Here is a 14,591-nt window from a genome sequence, read left to right on the forward strand (position 1 = left end):
CCGGCAGTGCCAAGGTTATACAGTTTAAGAGCAATATATTTTATTTGCTTGACTTATCAACTTGTTGGATAACATTATATATATCTATTTTATATTGAATTGTTTTCTATATCTCAGATACAATATACCCGACTTATGCCAGGAATAACTATATACATCTTGATATATAAAATACAATAAAGAAATGAGACAGAGGCTGGGGAGAAATGCGAAAATAATGGCACGCAAGTGAGAAACATTCGAATTAACCACATTTTTACATTATGTAGGGAATGCCCCCCGGTCCCCGCTATCCAACTATGTATGCAGTATAAATAAACAGTAATTATAATTGGCTCGTTTTGGGATTCGAATATTCGAATTCGATTCGATTCGATTGGATGACGCGATTCCGCCTGCTAACCCTCGGAGGTGGGCCTATTAAATTCCCCTCTTATGTACGCAATTGCGAATTTATTCTTCGCACGTTCGCCACATTGGAGGGAGAAATGCAAATTGAAATAGGAAATGAGTGGCCAGGCCAGTCATGGCAATCATCCGATTCGATTCGATCCGACGATCTGTCGCCGTTGTCGATCTACAGTCGGAAAAAGTTACTAATGAGTTCTAAACAGACCTCAAGGAACTATTAAATTGGGAAAACAAATAAGAGCAATTAGAGTCGATTATAGGTTTTCTTGAAGATGCATAATTGCATAATATGCGATATGTATATATCAAGATTTAGGATTAGTTTTATGCAGGAAGCAAGTGATTATCATGGAAAATGGATCACGGATCATGAAAAATATATACAATCGTGGACATAAGTATTTTGACATAAATAAAAATTCACATTTTGTGTTGTAAACTTTAATTTATTTATCCAAAAAAGATCAATGAAATTTATTTATAACAATAGTGTAATAAGACAATAAAAAACAACAAAAATATTACATTTTATATTACATCTTATAAACTAAAAATACAAATTCATTAAAGTGGGAGGCCAAATGTATTTTGACATAACCTAATTTGTTAGAAATTTAATCTGAATTGCAAAAAATGTTAATAATGAGTAGAAATTAGTAAAAAATAATCCCTTCTCTGGCATCTACTACCTTTTGTAATCGTGTTGGAGCAGATTTGACTAAATTTTGAAGCGTTTCAAGGTAAATTTCCTTCCATAGTCCTTCGACTTAATAAATTGTCTCCTCTCAAGTTCTTGTTAAGTTTGGACCCTCATACGTTTTGAGATCGGGACTTTTGGGTGGCCAATCTAAAGATTTTACTTCAAAGTCCCTGAAAAATGTTGTTATCATTTTTGCTTTGTGGCATGGAACATTATCCTGCTGCAGGATAAAGTCTTGCCTGTTAAGTCTGTCGCCGGTAAGAAATTCGTGGTCAATCAGGATATGCAAATTCATCGTCCCATTGATGGGGACCAAATAACCGATACCGTTAAAGCAGAAACATCCCCAAAACATGACACTGCCGCCACCATGTGGTATACGTTGAATGAGAGGTACCACTTTCTTGCGAATATTTTTTGGTAATCTGCAGTAAATTTTATTTTTTGAACCATGGTACTCAAAAGAACTCTCATCGGTCCACAACATTTGTTCTCAAAAGGATTTGGCAAAGGCTAATCGTTTCAACTCATTTTTAAGTGAAATGAAAGGTATCTGACGGGCCACATAAGTAGCAAAGTTAGCCTTTTTAAGTCTTCTTTCAACTGTTTTTCTACTAATTTAAAAATCATAATCGTTTTGAACTTCCATGGAAGCTGGATTTGGTATAATAAGGTCATTATCTTTAAATTTTGAAAGAATTAGACGATCTTGTTTAGGCGAAGTCTTGCGTGGTCGCCCTTTTGTCTGTTTATATTTGTTAATTTGATAGTAAATGGTTTGTCGGGGTACTTTATAAAATATGCTGAGGTTCTGGACCGAAATACCTGAGTGGTACTTAATTACTATTTCGTTTCGCTGGATTTGGCTTAGCTCCCGTGTTTTACCCATATTTTCATTAAATAACGGTACAGAAATTAGGAAAATTGACAAAAATGTATTAAAGCTGCTAACAGATTAATAAGCCTGAGTTATAAATAACAATAAACTGTTTTTAATGCACACGAAACAAATGAGAACTAAATGAATGCAATGTCAAAATATTTTTGTCCACCCAAAAATGCATGATCTCTCACATCACGTGACATAGCAAAGAAGTTAATTTACTTATCAGTGTCATATTTTGCTCTCTTAAAGTTTTAAATAGAATCTCTTACTGCAAAGTTAAATGGATCCCATAACTTTTACGAGTACTAAGATACACGCGCTGGAATATAGCTAACAGCTGTGTCAAAATACTTATGTCCACGATTGTACATATATAGTTATTTTCAAATACATTTAAATACATATTCCCAAAATATCCGACTAACTTGACGACAATTTCCAAGAAAAACTGATCCCAGGCAATAAAAAGCTTAACTAATTGATTCGGTTTTATGGCACACTATACACTGTGAGTGATAAGACCGAAAGTTAAAAATAAACCAAAGAGCACAGAGATCGGTGAGTATTGCCTGCGAGAATAGAAAAACATATGGTATGAGCTGGGAAAACTGAATGATAAGGCGGCTAATGGGAAGCTAGTCAGAGCATATTCAGGGAAAAAGTGTTTTTTGATAGATCAAAAGCAGCATCCGCGGAATTCGACGGAACGGCAATCCATCGTATTTGCAAGATACATAAACAGTACGTTTGATTTCGTATCCGTTGCTGTGCAGATACAGTATCTGAAGCCGTAAATGTAGCTGTAGACATACAGTATCTGAATCTGTATCCGCATCGGTAGCTGTATCTGTATCTGTAGCAGTTGTTGTATCTGTATCCGTATCTGTATCTGCACCCAGCAGACAAAAACGTACGTTTTTGATATTGAAAACGATAGTTTTGCGGGTTTGAAGTGGACAAAACGCCCGATTCAGGCTCATAAACGATAATAAAGTTAATCACCTATCATGGGTTTTGTGGCAGAAAATGTTATAATTTTCGGAATCCGAATAAGATTTCGATTGCAGACCTTTTATCATTATCGAGTATAAACCTGAGAATTCGCGATACTCGTCCGCTATTCATCCGTTTGCCCGTCCGTTTTTGATCATTTAGCGAAACTAAGCGAAAAATCAGAATTTTTTGCCGTGTTTAATATTTTTAGCGGACATTTTTCGGATCCATCCGCAATAAGTCCGCTGTTTGTCTGCTGGGCAGTTGTATCCCAGTATCTGTGGTTTTATTGTTTATTTGCTTGCCGTTTGCCGTTTGCCGTTTGCCTTTTGTTATTTCTTATTTGTTTTCAGTTCGTTTTTTTTTCGATTGTTTTTTTATTTTTGTTTTCGGCAGAATTTTTATTATTTACTATATTTAGGCAGAGGCCATTGGGGAAGAGTAGCCACATAGATTTATAACAATATATCTAACCAACAATTAGTCATCGGCGGAGGCACCTGCAAGAAATGCAAACAAAAAAAAAAAAAAAACAGTACATTTTACAATTGCTCAATCGCTCTGCTTCAATTGACGTTGCTGCCAGCGTCGACTGCGGCAGCGACTGCGACTGCGACTGAGGGCTAAGCTATTTGGCGCTACTTCTGGCATTCGATTGCCATTCGCACAAGTTGCATGTTGAACTCGCGACTCGCCTCGGTTTCCTCATTGTTTATTTCTATTCTTCCCGCTCTCTTTTTACTTCGTTTTTATATATATATATTTTTTTATTTGTGTTTTGTTTTGTGCATATTTTAAATCACTTCCCCCATCACTTTCGCCCTAATTAAATGTGCGCGCTAATGCGTTAAACGGTTTCTGCAATTTGCCTTTGAGCCGAAAACACTGTGTGTTTGGTGTGTGTGTACTGGTGTGTGTATACCCGTGACTGTGTGTGCGTGTGTGTGTGTACTCCTGTGGAAATTACATTTATAATTACGCTTAATCCGTCGATTACTCTCATCGCAAACAGCGGAACCAAAAAGACTAACCGCAGCGTTCGCTGACCGCATTCCTGTGTTTTGCCAGGTATGTGTCCATAACCCTAACCCCCAAATAAACATGATTATTATCCTCCGGTTATACATACAAATATACATATGTACATATATATGTCAGCGGAACTGATAATTAGTTAGACCGCCCTTAGGGGGGGTGTATAAATGGTTTACAGTTTCATTCCAATTTGCGGGTGTCTTTGGGGAGATATTTCACTGACAAACGACTTTGTGTGGGTTCCACTTCGGGAATTATATGTACTCCAGTTCTTCGAGATCGAGTGGCAAGGGTTAATCTACTTTAATCCGCTTTAATCTGTGGCCTGCCAAATCTGTAGTTTTCTTATGACTAATCCAAGACAAATCATTGGTTTAAACTGAAGGATGGTTAACATTTAATGCAATAAACATGGATTTAATTAATTTATTTAATTTAACCAATTTATAAGGAGCTAATTATTTTTTTTTTACAAATTTATTAATCTTCGGTTAGCTAAAACCAAAGCCAAATTATCTGTAAGCTGACAAGACTTTTTAAAAATATTTGAAACATGACCTATTCGCAGAGCAATATAAATAGGGAAGGTGCCTATAACGATAGGAAAAGTGAGATATGATTTATCTACAAAAATATATCGATAGAAAATATCGTAAACTATATTATGTCCAAAATTTAAATAGCGAAATATTTCAATTTATATTAATTGATCGATATAATTGAAAATATATTAACGATTAATATAACGAAGTTATCGAAAAATCGTTAAAATATTGCATTTAAGTTAAAAATATCGATGCTTTTGATAAATACTTGAAACATGTTTTTATATATATTTGTTTTTCACTTTATCAACTACATATATTGCTTATTTAACTAATAAATGTATTGCGCTTTATAAATCGACTTTGGCAGCAAATATCGATACTTTTATATTTTCAGCTATCCCTAAAATAGATATTATTGACGTATTATTATTTCTATAAACTATAAACTATAGCTTTCTTCACAAGTAAAGACCCTCAGCCTTAAATAATTCTTACCGAATAAGTAGCATATTCTATTAATATTTTGTTTAATTGTTTGATCTTTATAAATTAATAAAAAAAAAGCATTCTACCCTTAAAATTTACTGCAGAAGATGTTTTTCCTTGAGTTGCGATTACATTGAAATCATTAATAAAAGATAAAACGAATGTGGCTGTAAAATAATTTGTTTTTCTGAGAATTGAAAGGTCAGAAAGCTAATAGAATTGATGGATAAAACGATTTCTTAGTTTATTATACCCTTGCAGGGTATTATAATTTCAGTCAGAAGCTTGCAACGCAGTGAAGGAGACGTTTCCGACCCTATAAAGTATATATATTCTTGATCAGCATCAACAGCCGAGTCGATCTAGCCATGTCCGTCTGTCCGTCTGTCCGTCTGTCCGTCTGTCTGTCTGTCCGTCTGTCCGTCTGTCTGTCTGTCCGTCTGTCTGTTTCTACGCAAACTAGTCCCTCAGTTTTAAAGCTATCTGAATGAAACTTTGCATATAGTCTTCTATATGCTCTCACTGCTATATATGTCGGAACGGGCCGGATCGGACGACTATATCATATAGCTGCCATACAAATGTTCGATATATTTTTCGAAAAAAAATTATAACTTTGCTGTTTTTCAATATTTTTCCACCATTTTTTAGATGTGGCCACTATATATTATTTCTGAATTTTGGTAAAAATTTTATGAAAATCGGACGACTATTTGATATAGCTGCCATAGGAACGATCGGGAAATTAATAGGAAAAAAATTACAGCTTCGTTGTTTTTCAACGTATGTTTATCTACTCTGGGATATAAGCTTTTTTTATTATTCTAGAATTTTGGTATAAATTTCATAAAAATCGGACAACTATATCTTATAGCTGTCATAGAAGCGATCGGTAAATGTATAAAATATGTAAAGCTGGGAATGTAAAACTGAAATTGTCAAATTGTAAACATAATAAGTATAGGTAAAATGTAATGAAACGCTGTTTTGTGAGTCTTTTCAGCATTTAAATCTATAATATAAACATCGAAACCAATCTGCAAGGGTATACAAACTTCGGCGTGCCGAAGTTAGCTTCCTTTCTTGTTTCATTTCATTTTTATTTTCAAAAATTTTTAGGCAAGTTTTAAATGAGGCAAAAAAACAAAAAATATATACTCAGGCATAGTTTTCTTTATTTTTATTTTTATTATTTATTTTATTTTTATTACCTTGGTATCTCGCTATAAACACAAATCCAGATAATTACAGTGGCATAAAAACTGTTAAAATGTAAAAAAAATAGAAGTATGACAATTTTATTTGCTAATAACTTGTGTGTTTGTTAATCAATTTTATTAAAATTTTCAAATTAATTTTACACAAATTTACCTATGACAAATCTAATTCAAGATTTAATTAATTTCATATAACTGAAATTAAATTTTATTTTAATTATAGGCCTTTTTTGGCATTTATTCACAGTGTATTCAAATAGGAAAATCTCAAATATTTCTATTGCAAACTTAGGGAAAACAAATCGCATTAAATGAATATCTTAAACATTACAGCTTCATGTTTTCCTAATTACTTCATTTTCTCACATTTTGCTCACTTTCGCGAAAGGCGTTTTCCGCCCAAAAGGTGTCTGAATTAACCTCACAGTCCCCAGTCTGTAGATCTCTCCCAAGCCCCACCACCAGCCCCTTCTAACTATCCTCTCTACCCTCCAGCTCCCCCATCCACCATCCCCCCCCCCCCCTCTCTATGCCAGCTCGAAGTAAACAGCATTCGAGGGTAGTGTAAACAATCATTGACCTCGTTCATATTTCTTGGAGCGTTCACTCATTTGCCTTTGGCCCGAGCCCCAGACGTTGACTCTGCCTGGTCGCAATTAAAATTGTTGTTTAGCTAGTTGCCTCTGGACGGCTCTTCAGAGAGCCAACCTACCCTCCCCCCCTTGAGTTAGTCGGGGGGGATTTCGAAGAGAATCATTCGGTAGGCCGACAGGCAGTTTTGGAACCAATTAGCCGCCAAGAAAAAGAGGCAAATATCTGATTCTGTTGCGATTTCACTACCCCGGCAAAATGATGATGAGCATAAAGCACAAAAGGCAAGAAGCCAGAAGGAATTGTAAGGATTCAGGAGCCGACGAAGAGGCGCAGAGCTGAAAAGAGCCAAATCACGATAGGCTCAACGGCAAAGACACAGAAAAGTGAAATAATCAAGGCTAGCAGAGGGGGGAAAACACTGACATACCGAAGTTTAAAATACGCTTTTATAGTTATTAATATTTTTTTTAATATTTTTACTTTATTTTAAACATTTAACTATAATTGTCTTGATGTAACTCAATATAAAACTCACTGGAAATTCCTCGTTAGATACTGTTAAATATAGGAATTTCATACATCTATACTATATTCCCTCTCTTAGCTGATGTACCCTCTGTTTTTTTATAGAGCATCCTGCCTTGTCCTGAGGCTAGCGAACCGAGAGGAAAGTTTAAGCGGCATATATAGCCAGTCCACACACAGACACACATTCTCTATAGCCCCTTGGCCGGGGGCCTTAGCCCGTGGCCCAATATCGAGGCAGGCAATCAAGGATAACGCGCATTATCCCGAGGCCCACATATGGGTAGGAAATGAGTAGGGTCAGGGGGTTGGAAATTGGTATTTTGTATGGATGTGTGTGTGCGTCGCCAGCGTAGAGCTGGTTTAGCATTTTTATGCGTCCCGACCTCCAGGAGCAGACTTTTACCCCACAACCCCTATACATCTATCGCCCAGCGCCTGTCGTGGCCTACAGAGACATTATGTAGTTGGCTTTATCGCAAACGATTTGCCAAACACAATATGACGTCGGCCAGGACCTAAGACGACGACCAAGACCACGACCACGACCAAGACCACGACCAAGAACAGGACCAAGTCAATGGCAATGACAATGGCATGGACCACAGAACCCACACACACACGCGAGTCAAAACCCACATGTGTGTGTTAGTTGAAAGGCGACAAAAGTGTTGGTGTCTATAAATACACTATTAATTTCCAACTCAGTGATGTTAGAATTCCCAACTGGTTAAAGCTAGGAACTCCAATATCAGGGTTTCATTTAAAAATATCGATATTATTGCAATCGTAATATCGTATTATGATTACTTCTTTATAACCTCCAAATATTTTTTCCATAATATTGATTTATATATATATATATATTTTATATATATTTTTTTAATATTTTTTTAATATTTGAAAATTCGTTATATGTATAAAAATGTACTACATTTTCGATAAAATCTTGAGCTTGAAATTCTTTGGTTAATATTTACGATAATCATATCGATTACTTTGGTTTTTCTTGAACATACTTTTTTTTAGGGAACCACCTTCCCAACAAATTGATTATTAAATAATTCCATAATTTAGTTCATTTATTTTAAATTATAAAAAAATATTTTTAAAGTAAAAAAAAAAAAAATTTTAACTCGATTTTAATTTATTTCTTATATTATGTATTATTTTCCCATTTTTTACTCTTCGATTTCCTCTCCCATGTCGCCTGTTTCTTAATGGCAAACAGTAGAATTTTTTTTTTTATTTTCTTGCTGCTCCTTTCACTGCGCCTTTTTATATTTTGTTATATTTGTTGTTGTTGTTTTTGTGTTAGCCAATGGAGCGGCGTTAGAGGCTTTTGTTTACTTGACGCTGCTGACTTTTTAGGGTCCTTCCACCGTTTATATGGCGCATAAAATTAATAATAACAACAAATGGCGCAGAGAGAAAGAGAAAGAGGGGGAGAAAATGGCTCTGGCGAGGGGAAATGGGTAATGGGAGGGGAAAGTGGAGGGGGAGGCTAATGGTAGTTACGAGAGGGAAATGCAAAAGCTTAAAGCCTTATAAAAATAGGAAAAAATCTTAAGCTCTTTAATGGATTTTTGGAAGATCAAGAAGGCTCTTAGGCCGCGCGCACACTACGAGCTGAAAGCGGAGCTGACGGCTGACGGCTTATCAGCTCTCTGAAACAAACACACTACTTGTATGAGAGCGCGCACACTGAGAGCGGAGCTGAAAGCTGATAAGGTCAGCTCCGCTCCGCTCTGTTTGATCAACCAAACATGTTTGATTTTGTTAGCAGCTGACGCGAGCTGATTTTTTAGACTATTCTTTAAAAAATTGCCCTAATTAGCGCTTAAGTAACAGAAATTTAAATTTCTGTCCAGTTATATAGAAAAGTATGAAGAATTTTTTTAATATTTATTAAAATAAAAATATTGTCAACTTTCCGAGATACAGGGTGCCAAAGTACACTAAAAAAACGTACTTTGTCAACCATATTCTGGAGAACTGGGTGGTCCGATTTCGAAAATTTAAATGTCATGATGATCTAAATAAATATGTCATCGCATTAACAACGATATTTTAAAAATATTAAAGAATTAAAATATGTTTTTTTTAAACGTATTGCTTGAAAAACAATTACAAATCAACATCAGCTTCAGCTCGCAGTGTGCGCGGCTGCAAAAAGCTCCGATCGCTGATAAGCTTTCCGCGGATAAGCTCTCAGCCGTCAGCTCCGCTTTCAGCTCGTAGTGTGCGCGCGGCCTTACCCTCTCACTCTCCCTCTTTCTCTCTCTCGCTCTCGCTCTTTCCCCTTCTCTCTCTCTCTCTTCTTCCCTCTCTCTCTCTACATTTGTCGTTATCAATTAGACTTGAGTTTTTAATATTTTGACAGTGTGCCAAAAATCAGTTGCAAGTATTGAATCCCTACTCAAATATCAAGCATACGCCACGTTGCCTCCAAAGTGTGACTGTCTTTGTGTGTGTGACTGTGTGTCTCTGTATCTCTGTGTGTGTGTATGTGTCTGATGCTGGCGCCGGCATTTGGTAAAGTGTCTGGAAGCTGTCGCCCCTGGCTGGGTCTCGGGGTGGCTGCTCCGGGTGGGTTGATGGCCGGGGGCTTCTAGTACCCGTTCACACGACACTTCAGCAGCTCTCCTTGCCTCTTCCCCCCTCCCCCCCTTGTGTGTGTGTTGTGTTGGTTCCTGTTGTTGCCACTCTGGAAGTGCGTCTATTAATTTTCATATCGCAAGCATTTCTCAATACGCGTGCCTCGTCGTTTTGGCTTATGAGGCACTTCCTCGTAAATTACCCAAAAACACCCACCCACCCACTCACACACACCCCACCACACGCACTCATCAAATTAAATAATTATGCGCTTAATTATTTTTTTGGGGTGGGTGGAGTTATTTTCTCGCCCCGTCAAATGTTTAATTGTTTTTAAATTTGTATTTAAATGAAATTAACCATTTAAGACTCTTAGATTGATTTCCCAGTAGCATTTTTCTTTCTTCTCCAGGTTTTTCCTTTACTTTTCTGTGTGTGTGCTTAAAATTTCCATTCCAGATTTATGCGCTTATTTTCCCAGTATTTTCCCTAGTTTCTGTTTACTTTATTCCTTGATTAGCATAGTATTTAAATGCAAGCGCTTATGTTGTTTTTTTTTTCCTGGCTGCCTTTCTCAAAACTTTAAGGAGTTTCTGGCTTAATTCTTCTTTTTCTTGGCTCATTAGCTTATGAGTATTTTTGGGCAAGTGCTTTTGTGGCCACAAAATTGCATTCTGCTAAGCTGAAACTTATGATCCGCTTGCAACTGTCTTTTTGTCTGGATTTTCCTTTAGAAGAGAGTGAAGTGGGTATCTTGATTTTGTAGAAAAGAGAGTTTGGGAATTGTTTAATATCCTTAAAGATTTCCTAGAGATTTCTAGAAATAAATAATAAGTAAAATTGAACAAAACTTGAAATAATTTAAATTAAATACAGAGTATCTCTAGCGTCGAGTAGGGGCTTCTGCCTGCTATGCCCCAGCGGCACTCGCCAAAAACTTAACACAAAATTTTGCCGGCTAGGGGTTTGCACCGCCTTTTACCCTCTGCTACCCTCTACTTCCCTCTGCTCCTTAGACCCGGGTTAGTTCACCATCTGGCGCCGCCCCCAAAATCCCACCGAGCCATGTGCAGTGTGCGCACTAATTACGACAAGGTCGGTGCACTAATTAACAATTGCTTTGAGGCAGTTAAACGATATGGTGCCCTCCAGCGAGAAATGCATAGAGAAAGACAGTGAGAGAGAGAAACACAGAGTGAGCAAGATAGAGAGAGAGAGAGATCCCTAAAAACTAAGGAGTTTCTCCTCCACCCTCGACCCACGTTGCGTATGATAAATATTTGCTTTTCGTAGGGAAAGATAACTAAACTGCCGAAAGCAGGGGGTTGCTCGGGCTGTCATAACGCGAGTTTAGCGTGAAAATGAAAAGGGTTATAGGGGACAAGCCACTATCTCTATCTGCTATGGGAAATCCCCAAATGACCACACTGCGTATAATAAATATTTTTAGTGATTTTCCAAAGATAGCAACTTGAAACGATATGGCGGAGGGGGGAACATACACTACATAAAATTTAATAATGTATCTACATAAATAGTGGATATTATAGATAAGCATCAATAGTCGATTAGATCTACATAGCTCTTATATATATTAGGATATATATATATAGTACATAAAATAAAACACTCTCATTGTGTGTTGGTATTTTGTGTCGTAATTTGTTTAAAAGTTTATGAAAAAGCGAAGTAAAAACAAGGGGGTTAGAAAATATCGGTGTCGAAAGTTCATGTATAAATTTACATTTTAACATTGAGAGATATCAGCGATAATTTATATTATATTATACATTCGTATGAGTATTTGATATAAATATATTTGATAAATTGGTATTCGATAAGGTGACTTTCAATAGATTAAATTAATCAATAAATAAATATTAAATATTTAAATATTTTTTTATATTAAAATATTTTACAGCTTACAATATATTCGATTTTCTATGGAGCGCGATATTTTGTCGATTCGAACGATAATTTATAAATTTCCTATATAACATAATTTGGATCGCCTTAATGATTACATCTATGGATTTCTAATATAATATATTGATAATTGAATATACCATATTTGTAATTTAATATATTTTGAATTAAATATACATATGTATAACTTAATATATTTATTATTTTATACATTTATAATATAATACAAGCCAAAATCTAATTTCCATCACCTTCCCACGAATGCATTAAAATTGTTGTTTTAAATATTATGAAATCATTAAATCATGACAATTTCTTGATTTCCCTTACCGTTCTGGCCCTGCGCTGCTTATGATAAGCATTTGCCGTTGTTTATGCGCTGATAAGCGCAGCAGGCGACCGAAACAGGTGCCCTTCTTCTCCTGGGGGGGTGGCTGGCGGTTCAGGGGTGGCAAATGCGTTGGCGTGAACATCGCTGATTTAATGCGATTAGATTAGATGAGATTTTTCGTTTCGTTTCGTTTCGCTTCGCCTTGCGGTGCGGTCCTGGCGCCAAAAACTTTGCCAGCTGAGCCGAATGGCCAAAGGGAAAGCTCTGCCTGCAGAGAGGGTGGAGCTTTTTTGCCGCACTGCCAAAAGTAAAGCTTTTCGTGGTGAATTGCAGAAAGGGAGAGACAGAGAGAGAGAGAGAGAGAGAGAGAGAGAGAGAGAGAGAGAGGGTCAACTGAGATGGGCACCTAAAGGAGGGCAGGAGGGAGCCTAGGCAGGAGCGGCACTGGCAGCGTGGGAGCTAATGCTCGTAATGTCGAATTACTGGCGTTCCCTGTGTCCGCCGCGTCTGCCTCGTGTATTTTTACAACCGAATGCTGGATATTTTTAAGCCGCTGCCTTTTCTTGTCAGACACATATACATACGAACAGGCACACACACGCACATACACGCATGGCACATGGCCAAATGGCTGTGGCACATATTAATGCGCTAATATTACGCATACGGCACGTTGCTCCCATTTCGGCCATGTGCGTTTTGTACTGGCACTGGCTCTTTTCCAGCTTTTCCTGCACAGGTGCGCGCAAATGAATACAAATGAAAATTGAAATTTATAAATTGCATTACATAATTAAAAGTGAAAAGCAGCCGAGAGAAGGTTCATAATTGAATCAGAGCTGGGACAAAATGGCCCTAATTAAATGCGTTGACCGCAGTCGAAAAAAAAATAAAGGAAAGGAAAGGCGAAATGGGAAATAGAAAAATGGGAAAACTGTCAGGGGCGCACACACAAAAGGCAAGTGGAAAAGAGGACACGCCGCGAAGGGAGCAGGGAGCAGGCAATATCCCTTGGGTGGCATTTAAATATTATCCGATGCAGCCGCCATTTCGTGATCAGATTGGAGCCTGTCAGCCCGAGGACATTCACCAATTTGACAACAATCTTGGCCATTTTTTGGATCTGCCTTAAGAGGGAAACCAAGCTAGTGAGAGACGAAGCCACTTGATGCCATTACAATAAGCCACGAATTTATTTATTTATTTAAACTACTCGAGCGATATCTGTGTTGGCTTAGCTGGGTTCAGGCCTCATTCTGGCTCCCCCCTCACCCTCATGGCTTCCGGCTGCTGCGATAATGATTGCGTTCTGCAGAAAGCTCTGCGGGCTCCGGAGATGAAGAGGGCCTGTTAGGGGGCCTGTGGAGGCATCCGCCTCGTCAAACTTCGTCAGCTTCGGCTTTTGGCGGCTCGTATCAGCAAGGACATTCGACCTACTGTTGATTGCACGCTCCGCTCCGAACCGAAGCTTTTCAGTTGAATATCAGACCGTGCCACGAACGGAACGAAAACCGAGCCCGGAGCAATGAAAGCCGAGAGTATTGAGTTCGAGTTTTCAGTAGCCAGTAGCCAGCAGCCAGTAATCAAAAAACCCAGTTATCAGTAAACTTTAAACAGTATCTGAAAGATACTAGCATCTGAAAGATAGTATCTGAAAGCCAGAGTCCCCAGTCCGAGTCCAAGTTCCGCCCACACAAAAACCGGAGTCGCCGCATACGTATCCTGCCTGGTTTTTTGTTTTTTTGTTGTTGTTTATACTTGGTGCCGAAAATCCGAAAAAAAAAACCAGCAGACCGAAAAGCAGGAGAAAAGCAGTTTTGGAATGTAAGCTAAGTAAATATATAAAAAAAATATATAAAAATAAATCATATTTTAAGTCAATATATTTTTCATTTATTTATTTTATTTAGTTTTTCATTTCTTGTTGTTTATTTCTTTGGTAAAAGGTTTTAGGCCGGCTTGAGAATATTGTTAAGTCAAGTGCAAGCGAGGCCTTTGCCAGTTGATGTCCTGTCAAGGTTGGCTCCTTTATTGATAAAGCCACACAAATACCCCTTTAGACACACACCCACACACACACACACACACACACATGTATTATATGTGTTTATATAGGGAAAGTAAAGTCTGACAACTTAACGACTTACTTAGCCAAAGAACCAAAAAGGCCCCGAGAAAAAAAAATGCTGAAAAGGTAACATTACCCACACACACACACACAGTGAGAGAAATAGCACCGAAAAAAATGGAAAAAGTGTTGAAGGGGAGGGGAAATAGGGTGCTTGTGTTTGGGTAGAGCCTAATAGACTGCCCAGGTAGGCCATAAAAGGGTAACACACAC

At 37.5% G+C, this 14,591-nt stretch overlaps 1 protein-coding gene across 4 annotated transcripts in view; it reads left to right on the plus strand.

Moving 5' to 3' along the window:
* The first annotated feature begins 3,657 nt into the window (after positions 1-3,657).
* The window catches only part of LOC108083350 (frequenin-2), a 31,469-nt gene continuing 20,535 nt past the window's right edge, over positions 3,658-14,591 (plus strand). The window contains exons 1-2 of one of the 4 annotated variants that reach the window (XM_041775022.2): positions 3,658-3,900; positions 4,003-4,058. The gene's annotated coding sequence lies outside the window, so the exon portion shown is untranslated. Of the gene's footprint in view, positions 3,901-4,002; positions 4,059-13,745; positions 14,075-14,591 lie in introns of those variants that run through there. The other 3 variants (XM_070288372.1, XM_070288373.1, XM_041775023.2) reach the window with 3 other exon arrangements.

The sequence above is a fragment of the Drosophila kikkawai genome, chromosome X, assembly GCF_030179895.1.
Source record: "Drosophila kikkawai strain 14028-0561.14 chromosome X, DkikHiC1v2, whole genome shotgun sequence".
NCBI lineage: Eukaryota > Metazoa > Arthropoda > Insecta > Diptera > Drosophilidae > Drosophila > Drosophila kikkawai.